Source organism: Lagopus muta, chromosome 12 (assembly GCF_023343835.1).
Source record: "Lagopus muta isolate bLagMut1 chromosome 12, bLagMut1 primary, whole genome shotgun sequence".
Taxonomy (NCBI): Eukaryota; Metazoa; Chordata; class Aves; order Galliformes; family Phasianidae; genus Lagopus; species Lagopus muta.
Window position 1 is genome coordinate 15,304,168 of NC_064444.1, and position 13,572 is coordinate 15,317,739.

Below are 13,572 nucleotides of genomic sequence, written 5' to 3' on the forward strand. Positions count from 1 at the left end.
GGAGGCCACGCTGGACAGAGCTTCCAGAATAAATAAATAAAAAACATCTTCCTTAATCATTAATTTGTTCATTCACTCCCATTTGCTTCCATTCTTCAATGTCTCAGAAGTTGTACCCCATGCAACCTTCCTCTTCAGCAATCATTTCCAAGTGTTTCTCCCAATACACTCATGTGTTCTTGAGGAAACTAATTTGCCCGAGATGAATGCAGCGGAGATGCTTATCTTTTTTTTTTTTTCTTTGATTTTAAGAGAAATGTAGTTGGGTTTTGCAGAATTGAGCATTTTGTTTAAAAATGAAACAAAAATGTAACGAGTTGCAGCAGAACTGTTTTTGTTTTGGTGCTGAAATATTTCCTATAAGAGGATATTAGATGAATCCTGTTTGGATTAGGATGGAGTTGAGGATCATTTACAACCTATTCGTGGATTTGCAGCAGCTCTGGTTCTATAGAAACAAGGCAGAGAGGTGAAAACTATTTGAGATTGATTGGAAAAACTAGAGATCCTTGTGGCCTGTGGGTCAGGTACCCTGTACCTGAGTTTTACAGGAACATTTCGGTATTGCATTGTAGGTTTGTGAGCATTATAAAGCTACTTAATTTTATTAACACAAAAGACAGTGGAATGCACTTAGTGTGAGCAGTTATTTCTGTTCTGCTCTTTGTCTCTGCAGCCAATTGTGTTTATTGAGTTATGAGTTATGAAAATCTTTGTTTTTTAAACCAAAGACCTTAAAATGAATGTGGAAGAGTAGGGGGATCCTTGCAGGATCAGAACCCTAAAAGACAACACTGAAGTCTCTCCAGTTAGGACCAGGTTAGATTTGCTCTTTGTACCAAATAGTTTTAATTAAATAATGTTGGTGAAATCTGTGAAGTGTAAGGAGAAGGGTTGTGATGAACATCACAGTATTGGTATTTGATGTAATCCACTCTGGGCTCACATAATTTAAAACACGCCTATATTGTGTATTAGTAGGACTTCCATTGTGTCCAATGCAATGCTATTTGATGATGGAAAGCAGGTATACTGGCCGTGTGCAATAAAATCTCTAACACGGTAGCGGAGCCTCACTAGAGATGTAATTGTTTGTGCTCGGCATATATTATTTATACTAAACTTAAGTGTAACAGTGTGTACATAACATTCACTTGTGCTCCCAGTATGTTTATTCTGTCTATAAAGCAGCACCCTTTTATTATTCCATTTGATTTGGGTTTGTTCAGACAGAATCACTCTTAAAGAGAGTGGTGTTCTTAACTCGTTCCTCAGGGATCAATTGCACTGTATAACTTCAACCTCTTCCCAAAGCAAGAAATTCACGTTTCACTTCTTACTGTGGCATTTAAAAAAGCCAACAAATCAAATCTAGCTCTCAGAAATGAAAAACCCTTTATGCTTTAGTAGCCCAAGCTGGTGTTATTTACAAAAATACTGGAAAAATTAAACAGGAAAAAACAAACCTTTATAATGAGAAATATTTCATACAGTGCTCAAAATCAAGGCAGCAAATTTGGTGTTGTCTCTTCCCCAAACCTAGGCGCTCTCTTAAAGTGCCTTCTTGTTTCATTCTGATACATCTCTTCAGCAAAATAATTAACGTTTTACAAACCAGCGATGGTAAAGTTGTTCACATTATTTTAAGGGCAATAAATCCACATGCACGTAGTTTTGTATTATAGAGATCATTTAAGTGAGTGTAATTTTAACATTTTGATGACAGTTTTAGGATCCTACCGAGCAGTGATAAAGCTAGCAGTTACACTGTGTGATAATTCTGCCTTTCATTATAATGCAGAGTTTCTCCATACTAAATCAGGCCAAGATGCAAGAAGCTATTACCCCTGGGCAAAATTCATTCATTATGCATGTACATTATTTCTGAAATTATTGATAATACTTTTTGCAATAGTTATTTTTCGTGCATTAACTTTTGCTGCTACATTCTTATTAAGGATACCTCTATTAGTCTTTGGTATTTCCTGAATAATAAATGCAATCTTAGAGCCTCTAATAGTTTCTTTAAGTTGAAAGCTGTCGTCAGTTATAGTGCTTTAAGTCCGCAGTGTAATTATGAAGTGGCATATTAAGCTGTGTTTAAGGAAAACATTAGAAAAAGAGGGTAATAAAGACCTGTGCATCGCTTCACTGGGGTTCTAAGATGTGGACTCAGAAATGCTTGCTTTCCTGAAGCATTACAGTTCACAGTTACAGTTAGAGTAAACTTGGTGCCAGGATTGTCGTTGTCTTTCATACAAAATGTAAACCTGTGAGCTGCTCAAAAGAGAGAGTAAGCAGGTGAAGCCCTCATCGGGTGGGAATTTCAGCAGGAAGCAAGTTGGGCTTTACTGACAGAGATTTGCATTTGAGACATAGGGTTTGCTGTGGAACTTCTGAGGACATGTGAAAAGAAGCAGCAATTCCTGAATGATGTATTTCCTCATCTGTGCTTCAACAGCTTTTCTCCTGGGACTGTTATGGGCACTGAAGTGTCTACATGCCTTCTATAGCTGGTACAGACAATTCAGAGAACACTTGTCCTGTAGAATGGAGAGATGAGGCATGTCATCTGTGTATATGGAGGCAATCTAAGGCAACCAAGTTCCCTGCTAGGGAGCTAGCTGATGGAATTCACCAAGTCTCTTTCCTTGGCCTGCTTCCATGCCTTCTAGTCAGAGTATGATAGGAATGAGGTGAAGACAGGAAAACCATCACAGTGGCAAGAGGTGACTTTTCCCCCCCTCCCCCCCCCCCCCTTTTGGCTGCATGGCTTTAATCCTACGCATTTGAGAAGAATAAAAAAATATGAGTGGAAGGCAAAGCCATCCTTCAGCAAGTCCCCGTGCTTCTTACATCTTCCATTTCTAATGAGCCAGCAAACAGCTGTTGTAAGAGCAGGCCAAAACAGCTTTACATCAGCTGACCAAGTACAACTAGTGAAAGGTCTAGTATTCATTAGACATTTTGTTATCTTCTGACACCGAGTAGCACTTTTTTTGGGGAATAACTTCAGAGACTTGGATTTTCATGGTTCACTAACTGCCATAAATAAATCTGAATAAATCCAAACTTCAGTGACAGAGACCGAATCAAACCCGCTGGTTTTTATTCTGGTAATATCCTGGCATTAAAAGGCATAGCGTGTTGGGCTGTGCTGTTTAACAGCAAGGTGAAAAATGGTACAGATGACTGCAGTAGTAAGTAAAAAATGCTAGAACTCTTTGCTAGCTTTCCTTAAGGAGGTAGTTTGAAGTTGCACGCTCAGACTTTTTCTTCACATGACTAATCCACTCTCTTGTGACCTATCTTTAGTTTGATATTGAATCAGGAACAGGAACTATAGCTTCAACTGACCCCAAACATTTAGTTACATTAATCACAGGGTGTTTCTGGACTCTGAGTGTACTGAATGAAAGACACTTGCCTTTGCGAGACATTGATCAAACAGTCTACAGGTATCAGTACATCGAGGCGCATTAATCATCTGCTGCATTATCAGTTCCACCAGGAGAATATGTAAATGTGATTCCTGTCAGTGATAAGGGAAATCAGAATTTATTTTTAAAAGTGGTCCATCTGGAGCTATTGATATAATCTTACCGAAGACAATAGGTTGTAAAGATACATTTTAGCAGTGGTGCCAACGAACATAAAGAACGAGCAAATTAAAACCATAAAAAAAAACCAAAAAGAAGGTAAAAAAGAATAAGGTGGAGCTCTACTTCACTCACTTGCAGGGATTGCTCTTCTGCATCAACATAGAGATTTTTTTTTCTGCTTAATAAAATCATGCAGTTTTATGAAGGCTCTCATACTTGTTCTGTAACCACAAAAACTAAGAGTGATGCTATTCTACTCTCTTGCTTTATTGCTCTTACCCCAGAATATGCCTGTGCTATATTTGCCTTGTAGCCAAGGGTATGATGCTCATACTGCAAAGCTGGGACAGTGGCTCACCTTCACCCTTTATTAATGGGGCTGCATAGCCCTTCTTGTATCATTAATTTACTCCGTTTCTTGGGGGGGAGGGGGAGGGGGAGATGTGTTCCTGTTATTTTTTCTTTCTTAGTTAGTTAGTTTGTTATTACCTGGACCAGATCAGCACTGTGATATATGTCCTGTCAGCATGAGTGTGTGAGAAGTTCATTCTCCTCTTATGAAGGCATGTTTCCTGGCAGGAATCTTTCTTGAGGTCTTTCCTGAGAGTATGAGAAGTGGAGCAGGGAGTATGATAGAGAGTGAATGTATAAAATGGCCACCTCATTTTTACTTCACATCCCTTTGCTGTTCTTCCCTATGTTCCCAGCACCTTTGGGCTACAAAAGCGTAATGAGGAAGCACTGAGAAAGATGAGTGCTTGTCTTTAAGAGACGTGAATCTTGCTAGCTTTTGGTCACTGAAAATTGGAATCAGTGTGTTGCAATCAGTACACAAAGACCAAGGACAGAATTTGCTTTGTGTCTGTTACGTTGGCTCTGTTCAAGTCAGGAGGAAACTCCCTGCAGTAAAGGATCAAGAAAGATTTTAGGATTTCTAAGTATTTTGAGGGGCATGTGGACTAAATTCTGAATTTTTTGAAGGAACAGGGTTAGAAAGTTTTTTTGAGGGATTGAGGTTATAAAGCTGTATAATTAATGCCTTCCCACGTTGTAGCTGAAAAAAGTTGCATGGGATTTGTGTTTTCTCTCCTTGCAGGAGAGCTTTGGCTCTGTCCTTTGGACAGCATTATGGTTCTCATTTAAACAAGCAAGAGTTTGGAAAACTCAAATGTAATTGTAATGTGTGTATATAAGCAAAGACATGATTAACTGCATATGCACGATGCTACTTGGGATGCTAGCAAGGAAAACAATGTACAACTTCTGTGTGTGGGAAAAAACCCTCTTTGAATCTCCTTCCTTTTGCAAGTTTAATATTGTTTGTCATCATGTTGAAACCATGTGCCCTTCATAATTATATTTACAAATACTTGCACTTTTTCAAGGCTGAAGGATTATGTCTGCACATTTCAATAATTAGTCATACAGCCTATTGGAAGTGTTTTGTGGGTTCTCTTCATTGTATCTCGCTGTTGAGCAATACCATTGTGTTGCTGTGAAGTGAAAGTGCTTGTTGAAACACAAGATTTTTGTAGAAAGGGCTCCGGTTTTTACTGACTACAGTAAGGATAGGGAGGTTGCACCTGCAGGATAATGCTTGTTAATGGCATTTTGTTAATAAACCTTTGGAGATGTTAGTTTTGAGGGAGGAAAATAGGTATAAGTTATTTCTGTTTTGCATATCACCCTGTATTTCTTAAAGGCCTTTCAGGAAAAGGCTGGCTGCTGGTAGTGAGGTGCTGTTTGGGTATGGAATCATGTGGGCTCTGAACGGAAACTGGTGCCTTTCTCAGGGAAGCAGTGAGGTACATCTCTCTTCCCTCCGAACCTCTCATCGTTTTGCTCTTTCTTTCTCTTGCTTTCTTTCGTCTGGATCTTAGTGAAAGGATCACACTGGAGTGTCTGTAATGAAACACGACTTGTTCTGCCAGCGGTCATTTCTCTAAGGTGGAATGAAGTAACTGATAAAAATAGCTGATTATAGAAGCAAGTTCAGGCCGCAGCAGTAAAGGGAGGCCCAACTTTTCCATTACAAGCCTCATTATTGAGGGGTTTATAGCTCAGTTATTAAAAAGAAGGTGCAGTGAGATTTGGCAATTGTTATTACAGTTGAGAGAATATTTTTTTGAGTGCAGTATTTTAAATTTGGATTTATTTTCCTATATTCTACTTGATTCTCATGGGCCACGGCATAGGAACAGCAACAGTAAAAAGTATGGGCTCATACAGGTGCTGGAGGCAGACAGCAAGGGTGGACAAATAGTTTGAAATGGAGCAGAATAAAAATCGCTGCCCTGATCTTGAAAGATGGGCAGGTGGCTGATACCCCATAATACGTCCTTGCTGTCTTGGCCTTTGTGGCCCTGCAGTGGCCCTGATGCTGCAGGCTGAGCCCCAGCAATAGGGCTCCGACATCCATGGAGGTGTTGGACATTCTCCTGGGTGAAGGTGAGGCTGCTTCTGAGACCGTTTCTTCCATCTGTGTTTCCTTTTAAGAAGATGTAACAACTGGTATCTTACTGGTAACACTGATTGTAGCGCTGTAGAATCAGGCTATGCCAAGAAGGAACTTTCAGAATAGAAAGTTGTCTGATGTTGGACTCAGACTGCAGCAATTTCTGTGTCCACAGGGCTTTGGCCTATGTGCTCTCCTCTTACAATGGTTGAGTCTTCACTAGAGGTAAATACGTGTTGCTGTGCATTAGGCTCCTCTTCCAGTGCATTAGGGTGTTGGAAATCTCGTTCAGGGATAGTAGAATGGTGTGCAGTACTGGGGTTGTATTCAGAGATCCAGAGAATAGAAATTGAATTCAGGAGATTAAATGGACATCATTAGACAAAGAACTTTATTAGCATTACACTGAAGGCAATGAGATTAACAAAAGATGGAAAGCAAAGGCATTTTGTGTTGTACATTGGATAAGGATATGATGGCATACAGATCTATAATTTTAATAGTTTTATTAACGTTTTGAAACAGTGACAAACAGTGATCCCAAAGGTTCACTGCAGCAGGTCTAACTTCCGCATTTCAGTAAGCTTCATTTTTTCCTTTCCTTTCTCTTTTTCCTTTTGAATAAAACTTGTGCTTAGCTTTAAGAATCTGAGCAGCCTCACTGATTGCAATGGAACTACTTATGTGCTTACAGATAAGCAAGTAGGGAAAGGTATGCAAGAATTGCCTGCTTTTTCATATGCATAAAAGCCTTCAAATAGTAGGTAAGCAGTTTACATTGTTAGCAATGTCAGCATCCTATCAGATCTGAGCATGCTGCCTGTTTTTTTGGTTTTTTTTTAGCAATAGTGGAATGTTTCACATCTCAGTAATTTTCGGGATGATATTTTTATCATTATATTATTTGTTGATTCCTTGAGTTCTGGGAATATTTTAAAATCCTTCAGACATTTCCAAATTGAGGATCTTTCAGTCTACTTGTTCCTTTGCATGTATGTTTCGCTTTGTTTTCCTTTTGTGCTGTGGTTATTTTTAAAATTTTATTTACTCTTCCAGATATTTTTTTCAGGGAAAGTTGGCTTTTAAACTACAGATGGATATTTAAAAGCCTCTGTTTCCTATGCCAGAATCGTTCAGGTTTGAGATGAGCAAATATTAGAGAAGCGTTGTTTACCTGAAAATTTCAAAGATGTCCCAGAGGCAGCCAGCTGGAAATATTAAAGAAGGAAGGCTACGATATCTATGGGGAGTGCTGTGGTGGCTCTCCATCAGGATCACTGTAAGAGACATTGTTTATAAATGGATTATGAGCTTCAATCGTTTTATTAGGATTTTTATTTGATAGGTGTGTTATAATTGACCCACACTTACTGCAGTTGCTAAGCAAGTCTGTCCCCCCGCTTATCTGAGAGCGTATTCACAGCATGATTGGTAACTGTGTAATTGAGGAATGCGAGCTCACCTTGAATGATAAGTTTGTCTTTTCTTCTAAATAATAAAATACTTCCAGGAATATGACTGCAGATAGGAAATTCCAGCTCTGATTTTCCAAAGCCCCCTTTGTTGGCTGTTGTAGACCTGGGGTCTTGACTGCTTCTCTGTCTGGCTGCCCTGTTGGAAGGGGAAATGCCTGCAGACACGGTGTGAGAGCAGATTGCTGATGAGCTGCCTTGTGCCCTTTACGTTTTAGCTTTCTATGGATTTGACTGGCCTGAACTGGACAGAATGCACTCACTTTCATGTGTGCAGAAAAGATGGCTATGTGCAAAATCCCCATTAGACTCCAATCAGAAAGCTTTTTGAGAAGGAGGATGTTGTTATTTCACCAGGCCTGAAAATGAACTGTTTGCCCGTGAGCATGTGGCCTTGTGTGCATAGTGACTGTGCCTTGCCTGCTCACTGCTTGCCTTGCAAAAGAGTCTGACAAATTGTGTGTTTTTAGCGTGCTACCATGTTAAACTATTGCTTTGCAAACACATCCCTTGGGCTGCAGCCTGGAGCCTCGAGTCAGAAGACATCTCCTTTGTTGAATATGTGCAGAATAAATGCTATCGCCGTGTGAAAGCACCATCTCACGGGGGGGAAGGGGAGGAGGGAGGGTGCAGAAGGAGGATGTTGATTATGACTGACGTGCGCCTTAATATCTGATGTGGCTTTCACACTTGGAAATATTCAGGACTCCATATGTTCCAAAAACCCCACTGAACAGCGCGTATAACGTTGCCTTTATCATTCTTTAATCTCAGTTTAATTGCTGTGGTCAAATTACCCCACACTTAATAACACACAGCTTGGTATATTATTTAATATGGTTGACACATACTTTGTTTTAAATGTCAGTGCTGGTAAAGCCCTGGAGTTGGCAATGCTGCACATGATAGATGGCAGAGGAGATGGATCATCTGTTCTTTGTCTGTGCTGTTGGTATGTTGGCTGCAACTTTTTCAACTGTGACACTAGACTCATGCCAAACTGAAGGCTACTGAACGGGTAACATTATCCCTTGTATCTGATGTTTGTAGCTGATCATTCTCGATTTCTCTGGCTGTTTTTACAGGAATGTGTAATATTATATCACCCGAGTCGAAGCGGCGAACTAGTGTTGTTTCAATTGGGTTGATTTAATTATTTCAGCACCCAGTGGCACCTTTGTTATTAAAGGATTTTCACAAAGCAGTACGTAGTCTAATTATGAATTTACACTAGAGACCGTAACAGCATCTGCTGGGTAAATAATATACATTTGTAAAATGGACTAGCTACTAATTTACACAGTCGACCACTGAGACACAGAAAAGCTGTTGCATTCTGTCATGTCAGCTCTCAAACACTTTCCAAGCATTGCCACCTCTCTTTACAACTGTTAACAAAACAGGGAAAATTGTGTAACTATGGATCCCTTTAAAAAAAAAAAAAAAAATTTGGAGTTTGTGAATTCAGCTGCAATTTCAGCCAAAGCTGCCTTCCTGCTCCCAGCTGGATTGCAAAGCATGGGAAGTGGTAAATCACCTATATTATATTCCAGGGTCTGCATTTGCACAATCACAGGCGTACAGGTTGTAGAGGAGGTGTACGTTTTCATGGTGGATTGCTGGCTCTGTTGCTGTTGGTGCAAATCCTTCCTGAAGCCAGAGCAAGCCAGTCTCCAGAGGCTTTCTTGCACAGGAGAGCTGAGGGAAGGAGACTGGTGCCTTTGTAACTCTGTGTCACGTCCCTACAGCTGTGTTCGGATTGAAGCCAGGACATGTTTATCTGAATAATCTTTGCCTACAATCTTGGTCCCTTGCAGCTATGAAAGGTTGGTGCCAGTCACAGCAGGTCAGGGGCTGTACTAACACGTTCTGGAAGGGCTGGTTGGTCACAGATTTGCAGATGCAAGCAGGGTTTACTCATTGGGAACGCTTTGGCCTTATTTTGGCATCTGGGCGTCGATACAGAGGCACAAATTATCTGCTTCTGAAATCAGCTATAATAGATTAATGCAGCTTCTGGGTAACAAGATGATGACAGCTGGGAAGGAAATCGCTGGTGTAAGGTAAAATTTTTGCCAAATCAGTGAGGCTGACATTCTTAGCCTGGAACCCATTAGTGATTACTGAGAATAAGATTTAAGATTTCTCAAACCCTCAACTACATGGAGCTTTGCAAAGTGGAAAGAAGAGGTTTAGCTATGGCTTAGTGCTAAGAAGAGAAGAGCTCAACATTAGGATATGCCTTCAGTATCTTAACTACCCATGGAGACGGGGTTAGCTACCAAAGCAAAACCAAACCAAAATGAAAAAGATTTAGGACAAATAAATGTAAGAGGTCACGTACTGGTTGATTGTATCTCTTCCTGTGTTTCTGGCACAGCAGAGATGAGCGTGCAAGGAGCACATAATGGTTTCATTGCCATCTGTGCAGTGAGATGCCCATCAGCTTGAAGTCTTATCTTTTTGCAGGCAGGAAACCAGACAAGCTCTCCCATAGCAAATCCCCTGTATTTCCTCACAGCTGTCTCACCTATGTAAGCCACAGAGCCCTTTCCAGCAACGCTGAGAAAAGATTTATGGCCATGGAGCAGGAGAAGGTCTCCTCTCCTTCGGTCTGAATTGTACATCAGCAGGCTATGACCGAGAAAGGGAATTTGGACCGGCTTTCCCAAGCGCTCTATTTTCCATTTAAGCATTGTGCTCAGAAAATGATCCCATGCCTTCATAACAAAGGTTGTGTTTCACATTACAGGCACATCCACGCAGCACTGTTTATGCAGAAAAAGAAGAAAGAAAAAAAAGTAACTTTTCTCTGATTCCTTGAGCACAGAGTGGGACAAAGACTGGAGGGAAGAGTGCGAAAAGTTGGAAACAGGGACTCTGCTTCTTCAACAGAAGTGGTGATTCTGGTCAGTCGTGCCTCCTGCTTTTGTGTTTGTGCTTTATTTACTCTCAAAATAAAAGCACGTTGATGCTGAAGAAGGAAATCACCAGTGCCCCAAAAGAGAAAGATTCTGTTGAAATGTGTACTGAAGGACTGTCAACCTTTTTCTAATAAGTGCCTGACTTGTTTATAGATGAGATCCTTGTAGTAGCTGCGTAATTTAAAGCACAGGCTTGGGTCCTTTGCGGACCGGGCAGCTGGATATGTGGAGGATCCAGTGTTTGTGTGATTGAGTAGGAGACATCTGGTTAAAGGAATGAAATATTTATTGATAATATACATTGTCTTTTTTGCCTGATGTTACTTTCACATTAAAGACAGCATGGCAATTTGTAGAAGAAGCAGAAGGATGTTTTTGCTTTGTTCCAGCTCTTGATTAAGTGTATCACACCATTTCTGGTGGCTTTATAAACTAAGTGCAGCTTGAGAGAGTGAAGGACGAGTCAACCCAAAAGAAAACAAATAATTAATATTGTGCTGTAAATGGTCTGGGAGGAAGATTATCCATGAAAATTGGAACTATGAGCTGGTTGTGTGTAATGAATGGTGGTTGGGGTGGGTAAATGGAGAGATGAGAAAGGAAAAAACTGTGGTTAAGATGAAAGCTGCTTTCAATGAAGACAGGATCATAGCAAAAATGTAACAAGAGAAGTGAAATATAATTAGGAACGTGACATTAATACGGGATTTGCAGAATGTTGCCTAACAGGTGGGTGGGGTTTATTTGACTTTGTTTCAGCTGGGTATTGAATCACACTGATGCAGTCTACAATTATGTTAGACTGTGAGAAAAAAGGTAGTAGGAATGTTCAAATACATGAGCTCCCACCATCAGCATGTGTCCTCACTCCCTCTCTTATAGCTGTAATAATCACCTCCCAGTTAAGATGGTTCTTGCTCTTCCTCTGTCATTCCTTGTTTCTGCAGCTCTGCGCTGGAAAGCAGAGGGGATATTGGGTTTCCTTTCATCGCAATGGCAAGTCGAGGAAACATCTGGTTTAAACAAAATGTGCTAAAGGTTTGAAAGAAGAATTAAGGGGTTTTTTTTGGATTTTTTTTTTTTTTTTTTTGTTTATGCCTTTTAGACACTTATTTTTATTAAAATAAAATTTATGAGTATTATATGAAGGGAAGACATTTGAAAGATTGAATTGTAGTGTAATCAGAGAGGAAATCTCTGAAAGGCAGAATGTCCATCAGAGCAGCCTTCGCAAGCTGCTTTCTGGACTCCAGGATGGAGGCATCAATATTGGAACATTTGTTTCAGTTTACGAACTTTTTTTGCAATCCAGCTAAAATATCAGCACCACCTGCGATACGAACATCAGATTTATTATCAGCTTCTCAGGAATTGCAAAACAGCCTAACTCCACCCGACTGTTAATAAATCAGGTGCTGAAAGCACTTCAAATGAGAACCTTGCTGAAGAGACATGTAACTCATGAGGATCAAAGGCTCAAGTCAGCTAAACTGGCCATTTGCCCTTTTGGCATAATCACATTCTATGTTGGAAAAAAAAAAAAAGAAAAACAAACAAGAAAAAAGACGTGATGTGATATGATATTTTTATCAAACTTGGATAAATAACAAAGTGGGAGCGGACATCACAGTGTTCTATGGTTCTGTGATTGATAGTTCAGTCACTGATTCTGCAAAACTGAGTTTTTTAACATTGCAGAGTTACTGAAGCCTACAGATTTGATCCTAAGTCCTCTGAAGTAAATGAAAGAGTATTTCTACTTCAGTGGTTTAAATGTAACTGTTGGGAGCTGTCTGCTTTGCACAAGACACATCCACTCTCCATTGAGGTTGACTTGTCCCTTCACTGTGTTTCTCAGTACTCATTTGACATCACAACATACAGAAAATCAGCTGAAAGGCAGAGATCTGGTGAAGGAAATTGCCTGAGAAATGTTGCACTCCCCAGCTTCCTGGGTTGATTAATAAAATTACTTGCTCATCAACACAGATTACATGCTGGGCTTTGAGCAGGTGTGCTCTAGGGAAGGGGTGAGAGGAAAGTTCAGAAGTGGGTGGAGATGCAGGAAAGAGAGAAGAGGACACAGCTCACGAAATATCACGAATATTGATCCGTGATTGTATCTGTGATGTGTGTTGACAGCATTGGCATGGCTTGTAAGCCAAAGCTGTCAGCAACACTCACATTTTCACAAGCTCCAACTCTTCTTCTTGCCCATGAAAGGGATTTCTTTTCTTTTGTGTCAGCAAGTCTCCATTTGTGTTTGAGTTTCCTTTCTCTTTTCGTCCTCTCATTGGCAATCTGCAGTGAGAGGCAGATGATTGTTACAAACTGGGTATTTTGTCTTTTTGTGGATGACTGTTCAAGACATAATGAGAATGAGGAAGAGTTTTTGGCTGAGCATGTTGCTGTGTGACGGCCTGTAGGGCTGTGTGTGTCAGGGCAAACGTGGGCTCTGTGCTGACTGCTGGTGCAGCAGAGCACTGCAGGAGGAGTGCAGCATGAACGGGCCGGGCTGAGGCACTTCTCCCACACTTGGTAGTGAAATGTATGTGAGTCACGAGCAGCAGTGTGGGTGGAAATGGTGTTCTGGAAGCATTTCTTGAAGAAATCCACACTTTCAGGCTTGCAGCTGTGGTTCTGAGGGATAAAAGCAGCTTCTCGTGGATAGCCATGTATAGCTCTGCTGTGATGTGAGCAGAGTTGCTATGGGTCAGAACCAATGCCGAGGGAAAGCAGTCATGTCCCTGGGTAGTGATGCACATGAAGCTGGTGTGGATATGGATGACTCACCTGGCCTGTGTGAGACGGGCTGGGCTTTAGTGTGTGGACATGCACTTGGTTTTGTGTGAGAAACTGGAGAGCAAGCCAGTTTATACTGGTCTGAGGGCATTAGGAAATCTGGGGAGTGGAGTGGCTGAGAGCTATGCCGTTGCAGTTGGGCAAACAAGAGCACGTTTGCTATCCATTTTGCTTTGTTTTAGCAGGATATCTGATATTAGGAGAACATTGTCATTTAGATTCATTTGCTTCCAGCACTTGGAGAAGTCATCTCAAGCTTTGGAGTGATGTCTCCAAACAACACAGTCCTATTAGCCTTCTTTAGTAGGGATGTGCTG

The 13,572-nt window shown here is 40.7% G+C and overlaps 1 long non-coding RNA gene across 2 annotated transcripts in view; it reads left to right on the forward strand.

Moving 5' to 3' along the window:
• LOC125699408 (uncharacterized) overlaps nt 1-13,572 on the forward strand; it is a 96,914-nt gene that overhangs the window by 54,049 nt on the left and 29,293 nt on the right. Inside the window, exon 6 of one of the 2 annotated variants that reach the window (XR_007379545.1) lies at nt 10,282-11,504. The exons of the other annotated variant lie outside the window; for it this stretch is intronic. This is a non-coding gene — a long non-coding RNA (uncharacterized LOC125699408). Of the gene's footprint in view, nt 1-10,281; nt 11,505-13,572 lie in introns of those variants that run through there. 2 annotated transcript variants of the gene reach the window in all.